Below are 23,426 nucleotides of genomic sequence, written 5' to 3'. Positions count from 1 at the left end.
GTGATTTCCACCTGAACGGGCATCCCCGCTGGTCAGATATCGCGTGTTCATGATTCTGTTACGGCCCGCCGAGACGACAGAAGAAACACAGGCTGCGTCGGACGTTTCTTATTGAATCCGGTGTATTTTATGGATACGGTAAATCCATCGGACCTCGAGATCTCTCGTTCGTCCTCGCTGATCCCGCGCTATGTTTTATGCGACGACGACGACGACGACGACGATGGGAGGTAACCGTGACACGTATCCTCTACGTATACCCGCTCGGAATTCTGACGCTGTGCTTCTTCTTTCTTACGTTACATCGCGAAATACAGTCCTGAATAAAACGTTGCCTCGAACGTCATTCTAATGCACTCGGAAGCCTCCGCGACTCTGCATTATGGACGATTCAGTCCTCGGACACGGAAAAGCTCTGTACATCAAAAAATAATACTCCCGAAGCAGTGTCAACGAAATTTATAACTGGGTCGCCGTATGGAATCCTGAAAAAATGTATTACCTGTTGCGTTCTTGGATGGGTTAATGAAACAATGTTTGCGATTTCAAGTGAACATTCCTGCACTAAATCAACGGTATTATTGTAAAAGGAGAAATTTGTCGGATTACGTAAAGCTCTGATATTTTGTTCAACAGCGTAGGAACCCCCGAAAAAATGCGAATTCGTCGAGTGACAGGCGAGACAGAGCAAATTTTCCCGGGTAATGGCACCGCCCCGGTGCAGGCAGGCGTCTCGACGCGAAAAATCGGATGATTGTTTACAGCTGTTTATGGCCAGGCTGGTCTCCGAGCTGCGAAATGACCGTCGTCGTCCCGAGGGGAGCAATTTAACTTTCGTTGCCGGGAGTTTCGCGCGAAGAAGAGAGCGAGAGGACGCGCGGCAGGGCTGCGAGCGCGGGACAGAGTTCGCGGAACTGTCCAATTCCATTTATCCGGTAAGATAGACGATCGAGCTATGACTTGGCTGTCTGAGCGTGGCCTTTAGCGATCCCGATCGATACTGCCAGCCGCTCTGAAAAAAAAGCTTGCCTATTCAGACACGGGCGGTTTCATTTGAAGTTTCATTTAAGGGCGCATTTAGGGGATGAAAAGTGGCCTCCACGACGATCAATCAATTTTCCCTAATTTCGCCGAGCTTGGTAGGCTGCAATTTCTAATTTGCATAATGCGCCACGGTCTGCGAAACGATGTTGATTGAATAATTTAGAACAGCCGTCACGCTATGGATTAATACTGAACTTATGGAGCACTAAAAGTCACTACTTTATGCTACCTTATTAAAATACCTAGAATGTGTACAGCATACAATTTTTTGCGATTTTTGTTATGCAAGACGTAAATTTGTTAAACAACTCCCTATGAATGCATCGTTTCTGCTAAACGAAACTTGGAGACTTTACTGTCGCGCTCGGCAGGTACACTGAATTTTGCAATAACTACGCTGCAAATAATTAGGGAAATACTGACGTTCGCGTGAATAAGGCTTGGTTCACGAAAACTACACTAAACATTCATTTTAACAACATTCGCGCAGAGAAACTTCACAGGGAGTTTAATGAACATTGCCAAAAGTCAGAGTTGAACTGGTAAATTATTTTACAATAGATGCAAAGGATAAAATACACAAGAAAAATTCGGAGGTCTTTGCATGAAAATCAGACTTCCGTAAAAAGAAAAAAGAACGGAGCTCTGGTGATCATTTAAATTTCAAACATTCGCTCAATACCCCGTGTTTCCAGTTTCATTCGCGTCCACGTACGCGGAGTGTCACGTGTACCAATTAATTCCACCCCCGTGTTACATGTAGACAAACTTGATTCTGCACAAACATTCTGACCTCGTAAAACAGTATTAAATATTATACAATATTATCCGTGTTCCTCAGTATGATAATTCATTTTCCATCTTATTTCTACGAAACGATTAATTTCACAACCATTTTTCCGACGCAGAGTAGTAAGCGTAAGTAGGACTGCAAATATTTGTGATGGAGCACGTCGAGAAAATTTTCGACAAAAATTCGCTGAAAATTTCCGAAAAACAATGGCGTCCGTAAGACTGCACCGGCAGTATTTGCAGCGCAGTTCTCACCTCCGGCGATCTTCATTCGTCTTCTTCGCGGCGACGTGGGGCTGCCAGTCGAAATGAAATAATATTGTTCCGGGCGTCTGCTGGGACACTAAATAAATTTTTCGGCGTTGACACGCGTCTCTCTCGGAGGGCGACATCTCGATATAAAAGTGCCCCGTTGCGGCCACGAATCTCTTTGTCCTGGCCCTTTCTCCACCCCCCTCCGCCAGTGTGTTCTCACCCCCCGCGTTCTTTTCGCCGGCACACGTGTCTCGCGCTGCTCGCAAGGGGTGCGGGCGTATTATGCCGGGACGAGACGCGGGATAGTTCGCAGTAATTAAAATTCGAGGACTTTACCCCGTGCAGCGGGCTCTCGCCGGTTTCCCTGTCGCTGGGATCGCGATATAATGGAGGTGGAATTAAACTTAAATGCACCCTCTCAACGGCGGGACGCCGGTGTGAAGAAAATAACAAAATAGCGGCCGTTACGGGCAAGATGAGCGAATCGGGCACCGCGGAAATTCTATTCTACGCGAAATTAGCGTGAGAGCCTCTTTGGGATGCGAAAAACTGTTTGTACGCTGTTTTAGGCGTTTCACCAACTAATTGCTATTTTTTCGTAACGCTTTCACCAACGGAAGAAAAAGTGTCTGTATGTGCTCGTGAAAATTGTATTCAAGTGTACAAACTGTTTCAGGCGTTTCAGGAACTAATTAGTACGCGTATCCCCTTTATTCGCATACGATATAATTCCCCTTAATCCTTTCATTTATAGAGGAGAAAAGCGAACATCGTAAAATTTATTTAAGCGACAGTTAAGCTTAACTTTTAACCCTTTCAGGTCGAACCGTCAATAAATTGAAGCCATTTCGAGCATAAATTATGCACCTTCCCGGAGTTGTAAATGTATGATTTAATTTGAAGAGTAGTTTTTTGAGGAAAATATTTTTACATGCTTCGTTAGCATTTTTCAAAATCCTCTTTCTCAAAGGATTAACCCTTTGCACTCGGCGCTATTTTCATTCTAAAACTAAAGTTTTCTTCCGTCTTAGAATATTTTCATTTTATTCATACGAAACTGATCCGATTTCCACATATAATATTTAAATGTTTAGTAATCTCTTAAATACAAATTTTGTAATGTAACAAATATTTTGTAAAATTTCTCGTAATTTCATTGAAATAATACCACAATAATTTCTAGTGCTGCTTCAGAGTCACCGCTCGAGTGCAAAGGGTTAAAAGTGTTAATAATTCACCTTCGTTCTGCAGGAGTTTGTAGGAGTCTAATGCAATTTTACTTTTTCATAGTCCTTTTACAAGTTCTAGTAAAATGACTAGGATTGAACGCTAAAGAAGTGGTTAAATTACATCGAGTGTTTTAGTTCTTCAGAAATTGCCGGCAATAGGAACCAAAACGCGGGAATAAAACGCAATGAATCTCTCTTACACGGAGCCAGTGCAATTCAAATTTCCCGGTTACCCAAAATTCCCGGGGCGCTCAAGAGAAGCTCACGCAAGAAAACCAGGAAAGTAACTTTTCCCGCGCAGTCGATTCCTCTTCCGGAACCCATTAACTCCGAGCAGTTTTCGCGCCACCTTAATTCTCCCACTCATTGTCAGCGCAAATAACGGCAGGGGGTGGCGGTCGCGCACGAGAGGCGAAAAACGAGCACGAAAGAAAAAATGGCAAATTGATTTCCCGTCGACTTCTGTTTCTCGTCGAACGGAATTTCGATCTCGTGGCTTTGCACCCCCGAAGCGGAGCGTGACGCACCCCCTCGCTCGCACAGTGTGCGACAAACTACTTCTTCCGGCCACCGAAATTCATAACTTTTACTGCTTTCATAATAAAGACGTAAATATTTAAAAAATGGAATTTCCATGTAAAATATTTGGTTCTAAATCCTCGATTTAGAATAGAATAAAATATACACGTTGTAAAAAATGATATAATTGTATCAGTACTGTAAATATTATATACAAATAAGAAATTGTACATTATTAAAAAATGATTATAAATGCAATATAAAGTAAAAGCTTACTGCGAACATAGATATAAAATAGGCATCTGTACACTTAAATACAAACGTGTGAATGTACTATAGCGAACATACGAGTAAATGATACAGAAACATAAGTAGAAGTGCGAAAATACAAGTGAAAAATATAGGGAACACTTTAAAAATGTAATACACAAAATATCATATCTAAGTCGCGCAGCTGATTCTTGCACAAATGTATTAATATTCAATTATTTATGCGTTAAATTTTCAGTTTGGATATGCTCCATATTTTTCACTATATCGATTCTGTTTTTACTTGCATAAGCAATGCACATGTATCTACAAACTTCCAATAGAATTACTAAAAAGAATTCTTTAATATCAATACCAATCATGCAGCAGTCTTTCGAAGTACATTTGAAATAAAACACTGAAAATGCTAGAGACTAGTCGGCACAAAAATTGAACAAAAATGTAAAGGGGTTAACATTGAATAATAACCATTGCAATTTTCGACAAGGTTTGCTGCACGGTGGTTGCCCACGATAGTAATGAAACGAGGGGGTGCGTGCGTGGCTCGTCAGAATCGAGCGAAATTCAGGGCGCAAAGGGTTAACTAATGACTTCGCGATTTTCCCTTAGGTTCGCCAGGTTATTATGGCGGTTGGTGGCGATAATAATAAAAGGAAGGGGTGCGTGCGTGGCCCACCGCCGCGACACAATGCGACTTCCTCCGAAAGGTGACGTCGTAGAAACAAAAGATTCAATTTTACGGAGACGCGTCGCCACCCCCGCGCGCAGGAGGGTGCGACACTAACGAGCCACCCCTTCGAAACAGCCACCCCTGCACCAGTCGGACCCCCTCGTTTCCGCACCCCCTCGCTGGTTTTCGGCGGTGGCAACCCCCGTTTTCCACCACCTTGACTCCGGGGGTGGAAATAAGAGAAACCGATGCCCGGGAAAGCGGGTAGAAACAGACGATGAAAAGTTTTTCCACCGGCTGCGGGCTCTCCGTTCGGGAACGTTGTAAATTCTAATTAGAGATTTAACTGGGCTTGATTTTCCCTGAGACAATTAACGGCGATTGCTGCGGGGAGCTGCGCATCAGCCTTTGAACACCGTTGACGGCTGGTACTCACGATTTCTGGCATCTCTACCCCCTTAAAGCGATTTCTTAATCGTTTCGCAGTGTTGACGTCGATTATGCTGAATTGCGATGAGAGAACTGGCGTGGGAATTTCTTTTGCGATCGTTTAACTCGAATACAACAAATAGACTGCAGGTACAAGGAAACAATTAAAAATTTGTTTCCTCCCCTGATAATTCTAATAAGCGACCAGACTGCGGATTTTTATGAAAAAGTTGGATGGATGAAATATAAAACAGTAAAAGATTAGAAAAATCTAGGAATATTATTACGATGTTTCCACAGTAGAAAATCTATTAAGGGATGAAATGAATGTTTATTTAACTCCTACCGTACAGAATCGTTGCAGAACATTTTTATCTCGCATGAAGATCCGCAGTCGAGTTCTGACTCGTTGAAAATGCAGATAGGCGTGGTTAAACAAAAACTGCTTGTCAACGGTATTGTTAATCCGTGACGAGAGAATATCGAAGACGACCGAACGAGTTCCGTGCCGTTCGGAATAAAATATGAGCGCAGCCATTTCAAACGGGTGTATTTACAATTTTCCAGAGGGAGTACACTAATCAGGGATGAAAACACGCGCGAAAGCCAGAGAGGAGTATTAACGAGAGGCGAACAAAAGGGTCGCCGTTGGAAATAGCGTAAGAATGTGCGGACACGGTCGCGGGACACAAAGAACCGTAGACAATTGCGGACAGAATAAACATGAATGCGGCTATAAAAAGGAAAAACGAGACGCGGATGAAGAACCAGCTCGCATTCAGGGACGCCGCCGAGGTGGGAATCGAATTGTAAGAAAATGCAAGGTATCACGGATGGAAAAAGAAAAACCGCGAAAGAATCACCCCCGCGGTGTGATAAATGAAAGAAGAAGAAGGAAGAACGAGAAGACGAAGAAGAAGAAGAAGAAGAAAAAGGAGAAGACAAGCGTAACACCGGGGCTGGTGAGAAGAGAAGAAAAAAAGAAGTTGGGAGGGTTCTTGATGCAAAATAAAAATAGAAAGCGCGCCAGATACCGCGAGAAATAAAACGAACGAAAAGATACGAGTAATGTTCGAGGAGCGAAAAAAATCGCGTGCTACTCGGGAAACGAAGAAATAAAACCAGAGACAGGACGGCCATGAAGAGGGCGCGCGGTGGTGGTCTTATTGAGAAATAGAGTGCGCGAACAGGTGAAGAAAGGGACAGGGTTCGAGAGCGAGAACCGAGGAAAATATTCGCGGAGGGGATCGAAGATGGGGGTGGAATAAAAAAACCAAAGGAATCGGGGGGAGAACTGAAGAGACCAGATAGACAAAGAACGATGACGGGTTGTCGATGCGAGAGGAAAATGTAGGGGTGGTTATTTTACAAAACAGTGCCGACAACGATGGGAATAACACAATAAAAACACGTTGAAAATAGAGAACACGTGGTGTATGAAGAACAGCGAGAAGCAAGCAACGGAGAGACATCTGAAAGTTAAATACTGCAAAACAAATTAATTCCAGTTAAAATAAAACTAAAGAAATACAGCATCCATCGTCGATTCACGCTTCCATGGTAAGAGATGTTGATGAAAAAAATTCTCTTGTCTCGGGGAGCCATAAAGGGCAAGACGCGGAGGAGAAAGGGGGATGAAAAATTTCGAGAGGGGAAGTTCACAGAGAAAGTTTTTCTCGCGTTTTAATAATTAGTATCACCGTTACAAACGGCAAGAGTACACGCGGGGGTGGGAAACTGTCCGAGGGGTTGCCGGAGATCAAAGAGGCCAGGGGCAAGAGATCAGAGCCAAAAATGTACAGGGGGTTGGAAGGGGGTGAGATCCCGGGGAAAGCGAGTTGGGGATACGAAGATGTTCGGCGAAGAATAAACAAGAACGAGAAGACAGAGAGACGAAAGGAGGTGGATCGCGAGGGGGCGGAAAAAGTGGCGGTGGCGCAGCAGAAAATAGGGGGTTGCAGGGGGGGGGTGGTGGCAGGAAGATAGAGGAACAGGGAAAAAACGGGAATACGCCCTTGTGGACTAGACACAATGGGACACGCACAATGCGACGTTGGATAAGGGATGGCGTGTTCTGAAGGGGGTGGGTGCAGGAGTCGGAGAGGGAAGGGTGCGCACCCTTCGCGTTTACTGCAGTGCTCTTCAATCCGTGGATATTTTCGACGAGATTTGACCCTCGTCGTCTCGCTGTTCTCCCGCTAATAAATAATAAAGTGCCGGGAGAACGATGTGTGTCGCACCCTTCGAGTTTAGGGGTTGCTTCTCGCTTCACGATCTTCCCTATAAAAAGATATATTATATTTTTTTTTACCCTTTCCAGCATATTTTATCATGTCTTCTGTTTCCAATAGTTTTCACGGTCATCAATTTTTATTTTCATGTTGCCAGGGCTGAATTTAACCCTTCAAAGACAAATATAAAAAAAAATTGAAACTCACCCTTGCACGGCACAATTAATGTATTGAATTCCAACCCTTTTTGTAGTTCTTCAACGCTGAAATATTAAAACTGATTCTTGTACGTCGTAATTATTGCGCCAAATGTGTTTGGCTTTTGTATCAAGTGATATTACGTGTTCATTGCATTTTTATCTGTCTCAAGTTTCTCGTATTTTACTGGGACATTTTTATCTCGCTCGGGCATTCCTCTATTTTATAAAGCGAGAGAATTAGAGTCGTTGAATAATTATGATAATGCACGCGCGGCTCGCGGAATGATAAATGGGCAAGGCACAAACACGTTGCCCCAGTAACATATTTACCCCTCTTCTAAACGCAACCGTAGTCTATAAATGGCGTGTACGCGCAGGGAGCATCCCTTTTTTTTCTAGACAACGATAAAGAAAATCAATTTCAGCTAGTTAGGTCGGGGAGAGCCTCTGTCAACTAAGCATTTTTCACGCATCTTACCGTCTGCCACACACTGCTAAAGCCCTCGAATCCTTCTTTTCACCGCCTAGCGTGATTTATCGTCAATATACGCATCGTCCAAAGCAGATTTATGCGAGGCAATAAAATCGCAGGGGGTGGGAGGGGGGCTGTACATAATGCGCATTGTCCGCACTAAAATAGCGAATAGCTGCGCGTCACGCGTGATGTACGAGCTCTTTCGATAGCCTGGATCATTTTCGGAATCATCATGCGATCCCTTTTGCTGCCTAAAGTGACAGAGAAACTCGAGGAATCGTACAAAATTCGGAAAATTCAGTAAATTCGGAGATCAAGCTATCGATTGCATGAAACGGTTGGTGAATTTGCAATCGGCAGAAAAACGTTATAACGAGGTGTTATAATCGATGCTACCGGTAATGCGACGATTATGTATTCAAATGACTTTAGTCAAATTACGATGCATTCGACACCGATGTCGATTACAGCCATTTCGATAGAGACCTGTGATTACTATAGCAGGCAGACTATAATCGACAGCGATGGCGAACGGGTTAATATAGTGTGCCGCTCGTCAGAATTATCGGAAATGCCCTGAGGTACAGCGATGATGTTTTATGCTTTCGAATATAGTCTGCTCGAGAGACCGATTTTGTCGAGAATATCTCAGACGCGTTATAAATCGATCGTCAACGATCGTTATTAATTGTTTTATTGAAATGATTAAAATCTTCTGATACTTCCATGCCAACAAAAATCGAACAGGGGACAGTGCGAACATCCAACGCTAAACTGGAAGCAAAAATAGTGAAAAATAGAAGGAGAGAAAAATCGTAGAGTGTTCTATTTATTGGCGAGCACCGATCACGGCCGAGGCGCGTATCGGTTCGCAAAAAGCGATCGGATTAGCAGATTTCGCTTGTTTCGCGGTTGCGATAGCCGGCAAAGCCTACGGTTCAAAGCCCGAATGAGTTATCCGGGCGGAAAGCTCGGTCTTTATCGTCGAAGCCCATCAAATCGTGGCAACGCACGGAAGTGCATCGACTATAGGCGGACGCATGCGAACATTTCGCAAGCAAGTGAAAGCGAGCCCGAGCTTTTGGACCGAGTGTAGTCGGTCGCGTCGCCGACGCCGACGCCGACGCCGACGCCAACGTCCGTGGCCGTCGAGATCGAGGCACGAAAATTCGCGATAAATCTCGCGGCTGACTGCCGGAACATACACGAGGAACAGTCATTTCCGGCGAATTTCTGGCCAGCGGACCAAGAATAAGCTCTCCCCGGCTGCAAACGATCGATTTCTGTCACGTCAGAAACTATGCTCGCGCTCGCGTTATCGACGCGTAACAACCCTCGCCGCCTATTCCAACGGGATTGAAATCGAACTCTTCCCCTTCGACGGCGATTTTCCTGTCGCGGAACCTTCAGAGCGCAGAAATTGTCGCGACAAACCATGTTACATTGTTCTACCCGTGCGTTTCATAAACGTCAGAGCCGACGGGAGACGCGAATGCGTTCGTATGGCTGCACAGAAGGGAGTTTGCGTATTGAATTTTTCAGAAAAAGTCAGCTGGACTGCGAATTTTTCTTCATTTCTTCACCAACTCCTGTATTAGGGGTACCCATAAGTAATCAATTATTTGCAAAGAATTTGTTTTGCATTTAATTCGGTATCGATCGCTGAAGAGGAAGCACGTATCCTTTAACAGTTTTCGGTAAAGCAGCCTGTGTTCAAAATATTCTAAAAAGTATAATTTTTTTTACAACCCCGTAATAAAATGGCGACCTCCGTACCCTCCGAGGATCATATTCGTCATTGCATACTTTTTCATTTTCATGCGGGATTTAATGCAACGGTAACAACGAAGAAAATTTGCGATGTTTATGGAGATGTATTGAAGGTCAACAAGTGTCAACGTTGGTTCAGAAGGTTTGCTGCTGGTGATTATCATCTCTCTGACAGGCCTCGAAGTGGACGACCAGTTGATTTTGATAATGACACCCTAAAATCTCTAGTGGAAGCTGATCCAAAATTAAGTATACAAGAATTATCGAGCAGCCTTGGGTCGACATGGTCAACTATACAAAGGCACCTACACAAAATGGGAAAGGCATATAGGCAAGGAAAATGTGTACCGCATGAATTATCTGAGACCAACAAGAATATTCGTCGATCAATTTGCACTTCATTGCTATCCAGATTTCGTAGAGATCCATTTCCTAGCAGAATCGTTACCGGAGATGAAAAATGGATTCTTTATGATAACATAAAGCGTTCCAAGCAATGGCTTTCTGCAAATCAAACCGCAATATCAACCCGTAAACCTAGCTTATCACTTAGAAAGGTGTTACTGTGCATGTGGTGGACTGTCGTGGCATAATTCACTTTGAGTTGTTGAAACCTGGGGAAACAGTTACTGCTCAGTTATATTGTCAGCAGTTACAACTGCTGCAATCAAAACTATTGAAAAAGAAGGCATCTTTAGTCCACAGAAAAGGTTTAATACTGCAAATTGACAACGCCCGGCCCCATACAGCGAAACTCACTCAGGAAAAAATCAAAGAATTGCAATGGGAAATTTTACCACACCCCCCGTACTCACCGGATATTGCTCCCTCTGACCTATCATCTTTTCAGATTTCTGAAGCATTACTTAAGAAATAAAACATTCACTTCTGTAGAAGATGTAAGGAGGCACCTTGAGTCATATTTTGCTTGACGAACCCTGGATTTCTATAAGAGGGGGATTGAAAATTTGCAGGAAAGATGGCAAACTGTCCTTGATAACGATGGAGATTATATAATAAATTAAGAAATAAAAACCTGAATTCATTACAAAGTTTGTTTTAGATTTCAAAATAATTGATTACTTATGCCCCCCCCCCCCTAATACATTGCAAATAATGAATCAAACTAGATTGGAAAAATGTAAGACGAGTAAGATCGCAAAGCGTCCATCACCAGTCGCCCATTAATTTTTCGCATAAGTATCCCGGCATCTTAAGGGGGCCGGCAGCCATTTGGCCTTGACTGGCACGCTATGTTACGCTGTGCATTTTTTTCTAGACATTTTACGTCTTAAATAAGTAAGTAATCAATTAAAAATGCATACCACCGTGTTTGTACATGTCTTTGCTACGTCTGTCCAGAGCCTTTTTTTTCGATACGAACACTAAATCTCCCGAAATTAAGAGAATCTCTCTGTGGCAGCCATCTCGTGACGTCATACTTGCTTCAGGAAGCGAGTTTTCTGCCGAATATTACAAATTACTCCACGATGAGGTAGAAATTCGCAATTTGGGCTCTGGACAGACGTAGATTGGACTTTTAGGAAACACAAGTGACCACTTTTAAACTGCTCATTGCAATATTGAAGCGTCAATTTGTCAAGATGTTGACCCTTGCAAGTTCATATACGTATATTGCAGAGAGATTCTCTTAATTTCGAGAGATTTAGTGTTCGTATCGAAAAAAAGGCTCTGGACAGACGTAGCAAAGATATATACAAACACGGTGGTATGCATTTTTAATTGACTACTTACTTATTTAAGACGTAAAATGACTAGAAAAAAGGCACAGCGTAACATAGCGTGCCAGTCAAGGCCAAATGCCTGCCGGCCCCCTTAAGCTGTTTCAGAGGGCAGCGTCCTGTTTAAGAAAAACGCGAAATATGTAACAATAACGATCAGCACTCACCGAAATGGAGCCGATGAGGCCAGCGTCGCGACAGCTCTGTGAACAAACAAATGGAGAAAAACGGTTAACAATCGCGTGTTTGCAGTTCGGCGTTTAAACGGGCGGACAAAGTGGAATTTCGGGAAGGAAAACAGGGAATCGCAATTATTATTCGAACCGGTCCCCGTCCGAATTAATTTCCCGACAATGGGGGTTCGTTTGCCGATCCGACGCGCGCGCGCCATTCGAGCGGGTAATAGTGTTTTTAATTAACAGAAGTTCGACACTCTATTCCTCAATGGTGAGTAACGAGGAAATAAATCCGGGACGAGGCCGAGCGCCGAAACACTCGTGACTCGTTGACTTAAATACGAATTAGAGAGCCATCAACCGCCACCCTCCCTTCTTTTTTTAATCTCTTCCTCTAGTATTCTCCCCCCCCCCTCTCTCTCTTTTGCCCGTGCTTTCAAACCCTAATGGATTTCACCGATCGTGCACGAAATTGCGTGAGCATGCAGAAATCTGACCGCGCGTATATCGGCACGCGCTTCCCAATTCCGCGTTAAATATGCTGTACTATGTATCGCGCGAATCGCCAGCGAGCACAATTTATAATGATTTCAACCCCTCGCGTTGTAATGTCCAGTCACACCCGCGGTCGTCATTCGATACTTTCAAATGTGTTTTAAATATATTGCAAATGCGTTACGGAATTAAAATGTACGCAGAGAGCGGCCATCGGCACGGGGTCGAACGCTGATTACAGCCGCGCCAGATTATGTTAGTGCACTCTCATGGACGGTTTAACAAAGAATGAACTCGATATTCGCTGCGGTTTTACTGAAAATATTTTGCGGTATTTTATTTTGTCCGTGTACATTGATTTTATTCTGCCGGAGGTGTACAAACATTCGTGGTTTATTGAAAACAATTCATAATTGACATAAACCTCTAAATATTGAGCGAGATAGTGTTTGTTCTCCGCGGAAAATATTTTTTGATATTCTATTTGGTCTGTGTTGTATACAATGATTTCAGTCCGAGGCAAACACGAATTTATAATTTATTGAAATCAAACCGTGGTTGGCGTCAACTTTTAAACGTTGGGTGAGACAGTGACATAATCGTTCTCTGTCGACAATACTTTGTAATACTCGATAGTGAGACAATTGTCCACTATCGAAAATATTTGTTGATAGTCTATAATATTTTGTTTGTGTTGTGTACAATGATTTTTTCTGAGCTTTTGGCGGCACACTGGTGGTAAGGGATGATGAGTTTTTCTGCATTCTTTGTATTACATTCTCCTTCATCTTCAATGCCAATTGAAGTTCAAATGGCCGTCATTATTTACCAAATTAAACTAAGATATGTTATACTTATTTGTTTGACGAATAAAGGATGCAATTTTCTCCGGAACCTTCCCGCCACAATTCCGTGCGCTTGACTTAAATAAAATTATTTTATTCTTATTTGTTTCAGGGATGAGGGATGAAATTTTCTCTGGAATCATACTACACACATTTCCATGCAGCTTGCCGAGGAAAATTCGGCGAATGAAGCACCGAGAACGAGGATCCACCGCCCTAAACCGCAGGCGATGATCATAATACGCGAACTCGATAACAACGCCGGCACGGCAATAATCATTGCATGCAAATGTCTCCGTCGATAGTGTCCCAGCGAAATGGATTTCGAGCGCGGATTGTCCCGTTTTGCATATTGGCTGCGCCGTTTCGGCTGCGACCCCATCAAACAGAGATCAGGAGGGCGGAACGGGAAAAATCTGAGGAACAATTGATAAAAACTACGACTGCGAAGTGCAGTTAAAGCGACCCTGGAACACGGCGGAATAGATCGGCAACGGAAATCGCGTTCAGCCTTCTACAAGTTTCGAGTCAGAGGACAGGAAACCTTAACCCTTTAGCGACCCCTTTCCGGGATATTTTGGTATTTCCGTCTTTGAGTCTCGCTAGTCGGCGAAAGAAGCGTAATTTTTACGTAATTCTGGCTTCTTGCCCTTCCCCCGATATCCTGACCGGTTCAATATCTTCAAATCGTTATTCGATATTCCCGATACGTCGCGATACGGTCCCGAGGAAATGGAAAAGTGGGTCGCTAAAACGGATGCAATTGGCAAAATGACGATTCGATTAGCGGACGCTGGTTGGCTGCGACGTTCTTGTAAGTCGTGACAAGTGAAGTTAATTAACAGATCCCCGAAATGTACGATTTTAATAGAATATTGATTACACTTCGTCGTCTTGAAATTTTCTCGCCGTTTTCTTCACAAATTTTCCTTTTTGCTCAGCCACATTCACGTAAATACAGTGAATTCGCGTTATATGTCAGCAGCCCAGTCGGGACACTATTCTTTGATGCAGTATCGAACGTAGAAAAGGACAGCGATAGTCACCGCCATTTACAGTTCACCGCGGTCCGTAAACACGTCGTAATTCGTGTGTCCTATGAGCTATCTGTCAAAGTCACAGCGAAGAAATGCTGCCGACGAGACCCTGCTATGTTCACACTCACGCGACATATCCCGCGGTAGTGGGGATAATTCCGCGACGGTTAAGTCGGAAGTCTCGGCGACGTATATCCCGGATTCACTGTAGATGATAGTTGTATTTATTATAAATAAAATTGCAATGGTCAATACAACTGGTTTATTTTAACGTATAAATTGGTTGAACTCGGACGAAAAAATTTTTTTTACAAATGTTTTATGTCACGGATTTAAAGTCTCATATAATTTTCTTCTTAACGTTACCAGAATTTGTTTCTCTGTATTCGCAAGTATTCAACTATGGATTTTATGCATTTATAATCGAAATAAGTAAGCGAAGTTAACAACGGTGCTACATATCAGATTGTAAGAACTCAGTTATTTTGTAGAATAAAAATTTTCAAGATGAGAAACGCGCGTGCGCTTAACTGTTCCCGCAAGTTCAGCAAACCGGTAATTGTACACTGCATTTTCAAGTTTAAAAAACATTTTAAACAGCGCCACTTTGTTTGTTAATGGACAGGCGGTGATAACGGGGCGAGATACAAGCTTTAAATTACCCGGTTACACGGCTCCCGTTTCAAACCCCTTGAGATTTTCACCTCGGATTAGGTGTTTAACAGAAGTATGCAAAATCTCGGTCATTTATCATTGTACGTGACGCGCAGCCAGCAAGATGTTTATGCAAATATGGACTTCTGCGGAGTGATTTACAGGAACTGGAAGCAAACGTAAGCTCTGTTTGCTCTGACGAGAGTACGGACCTGACTTTGAATTAAATATTTTTTATTGTTAGTGTTACGTCCTAGGAAGGACACGTGAAGAATTTTAAAGGGAGACAGGACGCAGTTTCGATTCTATCCGCATACACCGGCTACGGTTCGGGAAATTGAGGATTATTTAAATGAACTTTTCTTTAATCTTTTTTTAATTTTTTTTCTTTAATATTTCACTGTTCGAATAAATACAGAATTAGAATTAACAGAAAATTCTTTACTCTTCTAATCAATTATCAAAGTTTATATAGAGAAACTTCTACAGACAGATTTTCATTCAAGGTGTTCAATCAATAAAAATTTCAACAAATATCTGCTTAGAAATAACAAAAAATTTTGATTTGTAACGATTGAAAAGTTCTTTGCTCTTCAATAAATTACCAAAACTATCACTCGGACTATAATTGCGGAAGAAATCTTTATTCAAGAATTCCAACTTATAAAAATTTGAATACGTACCCTAATGCAACAGCATTCTTCATTCAAAATTCTTTGCTCTTTACTCTTTACTAAATTCTTTGCTCTTTACTAATTTATGTTACTACTAGACTGCGAAACTTTATGCAAAATAAAAACTTTCTACATGAATTGCAACAAACTGGGGTCAAATAAATATTTGATTTCCTGCTTAATATGTTTAATAGGTCGAAAATAATATAATAGTATATTTAAATTCTTCAAATGCGTTTACTGTCTTAAATTAGCCGTACCCACTTTTGCCGTAAATACATAAAATCCACAGTCTAGTTATTACCGAAGAATACAAGTCTAGAAGAAATCTTGAATGAAAACATTCAATCCATGAAACTTCCAATAAATGCACCAATCCAACAGCATCCCTTTCGCACACCTGTATCCAGCCCTCTCCACCACTCTACCTACGTTTCCAAATCACGAGCCACCTGTTCGACAGCAAACGGAGCACAGAGAGCCTATCTCGACAAAACAGGCAGATTTTCTTTATTCGCAGAATGGGTCACCGGTTGCTCTACTGTCGCATTTTCCGCTCGAAAGGTAGAAGAGTAGTGGTAGTAGAAGGGAGCTGGATTCTCAAACATTTTTCGGATCGGCACAAAAGGCCAGTCAAACTGAGCGAGAGAGAGAGAGAGAGAGAGAGAGAGAGAGAGAGAGAGAGAGAGAGAGAGAAAGAGGGAGAAAACGAAAAAGAGAATAGCTCAGCCATAGATTTTTCCGGGTCGTTCTCCAGCAGGCAAATCGCGACAATTTCGCCGGCCGTCGATGCGGAAAATGAGTTTCCACGTAGACCGGGGGAAAACTTCGGTTGGAAATTCGCGGGGGGAAAGTCCGGGAAAAGATACGATCCCTTGCCGAGCCGATAAAGAATGCCCGGCGTGTACGTATTATCGGCCTGGAGGTCCTCGCAACACCGGTTCGCGAATAAAAAGATCGCGACCAAGTGTGCCGGGACATTAAAACTTTCGAAATAACCAAGTTTCCGTGGGACCACCCTCGAAATACGTTCTCGCCGCCGGTGACGATCAATCGAGACCGAGAACTCGATACTTTTATGGGCCCTTCGCCGAACAACCGGCGAAGGATCCTTTGATATTACTTTCGACGCTTGTTGCACGCTTATTGGCCGCGGAACCGATTTCTCTAATATTTCTCTCATAAAGCGGAAAACCGTTCCGATCACTTTCCACTCTGTCCCGTGGCGAAACTCCGGACAATAACCGAGATATGAATTTTTTTATGAATTGTGTTTGTCAGACTGTTTCCTTTCAAAATCTTTCAAAGTTTGATTCCGATCCGTTTTGAGATGAATTTATTTTTCTTTTTTTTTTTTTTCTGTTCACTCGATGATACCACAATATCCTACAATTTTTACTTACAGCATTGTTGACCATTTTTTGGCCTGGTTTCGGAAGTAAAACGTGGTCTCCTACCGTAAATTCAAATCGCAATATTCTTGAAATGCATGTAACATTATACGTCACTGCAAGTACGTAAAAGTTCACTTCACTTTTTTTATTAGCCACCTTTGCTAATCAACAATATCTGGTTTTGAAAATAAGAACTGCTTCACCTGTTCAGAAAAATCCTTCGGTCCTGAAAATTGATACAATATTTTCAAAATTTATGAATCGGCATACATTTCCCAAAACATGTTCTTTAAACTCAGGTTTCATATTTTCAGTTCGGACGAGGCATCCCGCAGATATTTTATTAACAACATCGACCGTCTAGTTGCAACAACAATTTTTTACGCATGTTGGAAATACACATCGATGAACCATGTAATTAAAATGTCATTCGTACGAACAGTTTGTCTCGGAGAAAATTCGCAAATTCATTTCTCGATCGGATCGAACAGATCTCTTGCGTTGAATCGCCGATTTCAATTCTTTTCGGGAGAAAGCGTTTTAAACAAAGCGAAGATTGAAACAAAGCTACTGAACGGGGCCCCCTTTAATTCAATCAGTTCGACAAATTTGCATTAATAAAATTACGCTCGCGAGCCGACCAATACAGGGCCGACTTGTGCCCTTTAATTCTGTCATTTGTGCGTTCGTAATCACTCCCGGACGATCCGATGCGGTACGGTTCTCGAATTCGCCGAGTACCTCGTTCAATATGCAACGCGATATTGTTAATAAAGGCAATGGAATAACGAGGCCGGTACAAAGCGAACGGTTTGCCGGCCAACAATGTGATTTATTAATTTAATTTTAACGATCGATCGCGAGAGCCCGTTACGAAAGACTCGGTTGAACGAACCCATGGTTATCCGTTTTGACGTATCAAATTAGTATAATTAAACGAAAGAATATTTATTGTTCTCTTCTAACAGTTATTTCGCGTTATTCACGCTCGCCGCGATCCCAGTGAGCAAAAGGGTAAAAGGAAAACCTTGGAAAAGTTGAAGAACGGTGCTCTAGTGAATTTATACTGCGTTACGGTACGTACCGGGTGTTCAGAAATTAATTGCATGGAGCAGGCGTTTGTGCGAACTTCTTTCTAGAATATTTAGAAATTAATGAAGGACACGTGAATGTTTCAATTTAAAAATACAGTGGGTTGTTTCTAATAGCAGAATAATTATTTGGACTTGGAACACGAAAACAAAATAAACGAAAATAAGCATGCATGAATGAAAATGTACAACCATTGTGAACTTCGTTTTATATTTCTGACAGGTGAAATACAACTGAACAATCGTTAGTCTTGTATGTGTATAATTCTACGGCTTGTTGTAAATGAAAGAAAATATTCATAAGATATTAATAGTTGTGATTTTATTTTCCAAAAATATCAAGAAACTGGCAGTTATGGGATGGCTTGATAAATAACGTGAAAATTAAACTTTACACATACTACGCTGCTTTACAGAATTTTACAACGTTCTAGTTTCACAGCCGTTTTTAATCTCCATTTTAATCGACGCTATTTGCCATGTAAACTTCACTGATTTTTCGCCGGAACTTTTTAAAAGAGCAAATTTTTTAAAAATCGCCCGGTCTATTAAATTCGCATAAAAATAGTAAAATGATTTTCACCTGTCGGATATTTCAGTCGCGCCAAGTAAGTTAATAAAAAATTAATAAAAATTGGCTGGTCAGAATCGATTCGACAGGAGAGGAGCGACGAAAAAATTCATCGATGAAAGGTCACGAAGGTCCGAGCATTATTTTGCATGGATTCGATTAATTGAAATAATAATTCGATTAGTTCTGGTCACGAACGTTTCATTTGTCGTCGACGTCTACGTCGAGAGAGAGAGAGAGAGAGAGAGAGAGAGAGAGAGAGAGAGAGAGAGAGAGAGAGAGAGAGAGAGAAGAGAGCGAAAGCGAATCGAACTTTTCTCCCTCGTAATTTTCTGTAATCTGATTATCGAGGAATCACGTCACCGGACTGCGATCAAGCGAAGCACCGATGATTTTTCCGTGACAATTGGATTCGCCGCGGGGCGAAGGTTGTTACATTAACCGGTTTTCCACGGGATTGATCTTGCTTTTAAACGAACCAACGTAATCTGCTCACCGGCGCCGCGGATCGCTCGATGGAATTGTGAATATTCAATCGGGAACGACTCCGCACGTATATTTCACCGATTTCCGGTTTCCCAAGCAAAAATACGCCGTCGGATTAACGCTCGGCGTCCGGCGACGATTAACGGGGACCTATTTTTATCGGGCGAGCCGATAAAAATCCTCGGATCCTCGGAACACAAAGTACGGGATTAATTCGTTGATTTCATTTTAGCCGAGAGACCCGACAAGAAAATTAAACAGAGTTCCGGGTAACGCGCGGCGTTAAGAGCCGATTTATGGAAATGCAGTTTTGTCATCGCGGTAATCAAGCGTGCGAATCGTTCAAACGAAATGCACGCACTAATTTATTAGTTCGAACGGTGTCAAGTAAATATGAAAAGCAATCCGTGTGCGTTATAAAAAATAAATTTAATATCGATGGTCAATAGATTGCGGATCTTTATACATAAAAATTGTTCCCAACAATTTCAAGATATGCATGAACCAAATGAAAATTGAATTTTCGCTTTCACGCTGGAACTACGGTACCCTAAACGAGACTGATGTACATACAGTCGGGGACGATATTAAATGGACACTATTAAAAATCGCAAAACCTTTTTAAAATTGCTCCAAATGACTTGAATTTTTTTGTTTAATGTTAGACCGACTAGTTTGCTAGACAATGAGTGAACAAAAATTTCTTTAGATTGCAATTGGTTGGAATTATATAAAAATGAAAAAATTATCCTTCAACTTTTTTAACTGAGCCTACGACGATTGAATCATTTGAATCGTTCAAAAAGTTATGCGATTTTTAAGAGTTGTCCACTTAATATTGTCCCCGAATGTATCTTCCTTTATGATAATAACAGGATTGAATTTGTTCAGATCTCGTAGGACTTTCATAGCAACCTTTACTTGAATAAAGAAGCATCCTAAAACGTTTCTCAAGAAAATATTTCTACAAGTTCATGAATTGTAACAGAAAAAAATTTGAAATCCGTCATTTTGACGAGCTGGGTAATTCTTGTGTTAATAATTTCAACAATACTCATTTTTATCAAATGAATGAAATCTGCAGTTTAATGATCAGTGCACACTAGACTTTGAAAATGTAATTGGAAATGTACAATTAGAGCTCGAATGGCGTTTATGAACATTTAATGGGGTGTCTGAACGAAAGGAATGTCATTAAACAAATGCTCGCTTCGGTTTTCTACGTCCAAAGGAAAAGGTGTTCAATAAATAAATTCCAACAGTTCAAGCAACAAAAGAAAGCAATTGGTATTATTCAGTATAATATATACAATAAATTATAATATATATATTTATTATAATATATTATATTCAGATATAATACTGCACATTGTTAGGTATGTACGGTGTTCATATCATCAAAATTCAAATAATAAATTCTTTTTGACCCACTGAGAGATACGAGCAAGAAAAAATTCATAAAAATGTAAATCTGCATGAATATGCATCAATAACAACAATTATACTATTTTTGCTGCAAATCTGAGACATTAAATTAACCATCAACCGATAAATCGAGCATTGAGCTTGCAAAAGATAGTAGGAATCGCATCGTCATTTTACTTCCGTGCCGAGATTCAAAACTGCATATTTTCGCAGTGATCCACTTTTTTATGCCGGCGCGTCATCCCGGCGTAAAAAACGCCGGTAAAATGGAACGTTCCCGTTTTTTCCCCGGGCCATTATTGGGCATTATCGGAGGACGTAATTTTTTGTCGGCCGAATGATTTGCGAATGACATAATCTCCCCGTGTGTTCGCACGGCCATGATTTTGTTACGGTTGCAGGGTCGGCGACCCGCGGGGACGTGGCTCCGTGAATCACACGGCTTATCGATATCTCCGACCTCGATAAATCGAGAGCAAAGATCTCGGTCGGTCTCTGGCGACCTCCGGAACTCGCATCTTCCACCGCGAGTTCTGTGCCTGGGAATCATCTCTCGCACATAAATGAATAATTTCAACGTCCTCCCGTAGCCACCTTATACAATATTTTATCTTTTATCATTCCCATCGATTCTGGCATTATGCTCGGCTACATTTGTTATCGTTACACTTCGACCCGGGGATCTTTATGCAAATTGTTCGCTCCCGATGCTGAATGATCGAAATGCGAGCTTGTTGAGAAAGACTATTTTGCGAAACAACTTTTCGACAAAGAAGAAAAATCTGTGACCAACGTTGTTAAAGTTCTCCATCTCGAACTACTTATACCGAATCCATTTTCAATCCCCGTTCAAATTCTTGCTGAAACATTTTTCCAAACGCACAACTTCGTCACTCAATTTAATAAAAATTAATCACAATTATGTTAGAATTAAAGAACGCTTCTTTCCACAATTGATTCAAAATCACCAAGCTGAATATTTTTCTACATACATGCCCAAGTTTGCAAAATACTCTGAAACGTGTAATAATTACGCGAACAAACTATTTCGTAGCCTTCAAAATTCAGGGATCGTAACTTTCGTTCAAGTTCAATTTTTGTGTTCATAGAACATAATGGAGATAATTTGCAAGATTTTTAAATGAACAAAGAAATGTAGGAAGGGAGGATCTTGAATGAACAAAATCAATTTTCAATGTTGTAGTACGTTCGAGACATTTTTTCATTTTTAAAAATAGTTAATAACGATAGGGAGATTCCGCGAAGAGTCGCAACAGCACGCAGCCCGTCCATTTCAAATTTCAAATTAATTAAACGCGTAACTACTACGGTCACCGGACAGACATCGAATTCACTAAACGAAATTGTCACAATATAGCAGCAGTAAATTACGATTCCCTCTCACGCTATTAACTATTAACTGCGGCTGTAAATTCCGTCGCGTCCATTGAACGATGAATTTTACATCGACAAAAATAAATTGATTTCAAGCGCGCTGCAATTAAAGTCACTGCGCCATGGCAGGTTCGATAAGAAAAATATAATTCTAAAAAAGGAAACGACGCGATTGAAACGTCACGACTGCGAAGACATTTGGCGGAAGAAACGGTGACAGGAAACGAGTTGAACGGCATTTTCTTAGTGCGGTACAGAGAATTCTCGATATATGTCAAGAACACGGGTCTTGCTAGCGACGTGTATCGTCCAGGAGATATACCCGAGCCGTGTTACCCACTGGAGCTTCGTGGCCCATCACGGGGTATACCCCGCGGTAGTGGGGATAACTCCGCGACGTTTATCACCCAGGCCTTGGCGACATATATAGAGAAATCACTGTATTGCGGCATTAAAAGCGCGAATTTCCCTCGCGAAACAGTTTTCCGCGATTATTGAAGGTCCGGCGGATGTGTTCCCGGGGATCCTTTCGGCGCTAACCTTTTTCCCGAAGGTGTTGAACGTCGAGGGGCCGGAAATGGCCGAGATTAAACGCCGCGCGATTCAATTTGCACCCGATAATTTTCTGGCCCCGAGACGGAGACAGCGGTAGGTCTATGGAAACAGAGTGGAAGGGTAAAAAAGAGAAAGGAGAAAGGGAGAAAGATAGAAAAAGGGTTAGCTGCGATCCTCGGAAAAGGGAAAAACGGCACCTCTTCGTTCCACGGGGTGAGCGCGTTCCACGTACGAAGAAATTCCACTTGAAAATTACACGAGAAAGAGCCGGGAACGCTTAGAGACCGGAACACCGAGGAGAGAGCACTCGAATCGAGGGGAAAAAAGGCGACGAAGAAGATGCAGGGCTGGCTTGAAACAGCGCGAAGCGCGGACCCCGTGGACCAGGATGGATCGGGGGCCATTTTGGATTCCAGCAGTAGATGCACTGACGGTCGTAAATTACGGTACATCGAATCCTGAACTAGAAAAAGGTCCGTTTTATATCCGTCTCTGTGACGTAAAGATGCGTAGCTAAGAATTATTTTTTTAACCCTTTGCACTCGAAGTCATTTTAACTCTAAAATGAAACATTTCTTCCAAACCTAGAATATTTCCCTTCTATATATATACTTTTCATACTGTACATACGAAAATTGTGCAATTTACTCGTACAGCACTGAAACGTTTAGTAATTTATTAAATACAAACAAATTGAATAATGTAACAAATATTTTGACTAATGATACAGGAATTTTTAGTGGCGCCTTACAGTTGCCATTCGAGTGCTAAGGGTTAACTCCTCGTAGGTACTACAACATCAGACTCCCCCTCAAGTTTCTGAACAAAGTCTAATAAATATACGGCGGACCTCTATTGGAAATAATAATTTTCGAATAGGATCAAACTTCTTCTTTTTTTAACGAATAAAAGTAGAACAAGAAGACGATAAGAGGCGACAAAAAATTGTCCACGTTGCTTCAGTGCGTACGTTTGTTAATTACATTTTTCAAGTCCCGTTCT

The 23,426-nt window shown here is 41.8% G+C and overlaps 1 protein-coding gene across 3 annotated transcripts in view; it reads right to left on the bottom strand.

Annotated features, from left to right (window-relative positions):
• The window catches only part of LOC143353273 (prolyl 4-hydroxylase subunit alpha-1-like), a 252,336-nt gene that overhangs the window by 137,304 nt on the left and 91,606 nt on the right, over positions 1 to 23,426 (bottom strand). Inside the window, exon 3 of one of the 3 annotated variants that reach the window (XM_076786463.1) lies at positions 11,794 to 11,829. The exons of the other annotated variants lie outside the window; for them this stretch is intronic. The gene's annotated coding sequence lies outside the window, so the exon portion shown is untranslated. The remainder of the gene's footprint in view (positions 1 to 11,793; positions 11,830 to 23,426) is intronic. 3 annotated transcript variants of the gene reach the window in all.

The sequence above is a fragment of the Halictus rubicundus genome, chromosome 4 (assembly GCF_050948215.1).
Source record: "Halictus rubicundus isolate RS-2024b chromosome 4, iyHalRubi1_principal, whole genome shotgun sequence".
Taxonomy (NCBI): Eukaryota; Metazoa; Arthropoda; class Insecta; order Hymenoptera; family Halictidae; genus Halictus; species Halictus rubicundus.
Note: the sequence above shows the minus strand (reverse complement) of the source record. Positions and strands in the feature narration are given on the sequence as shown.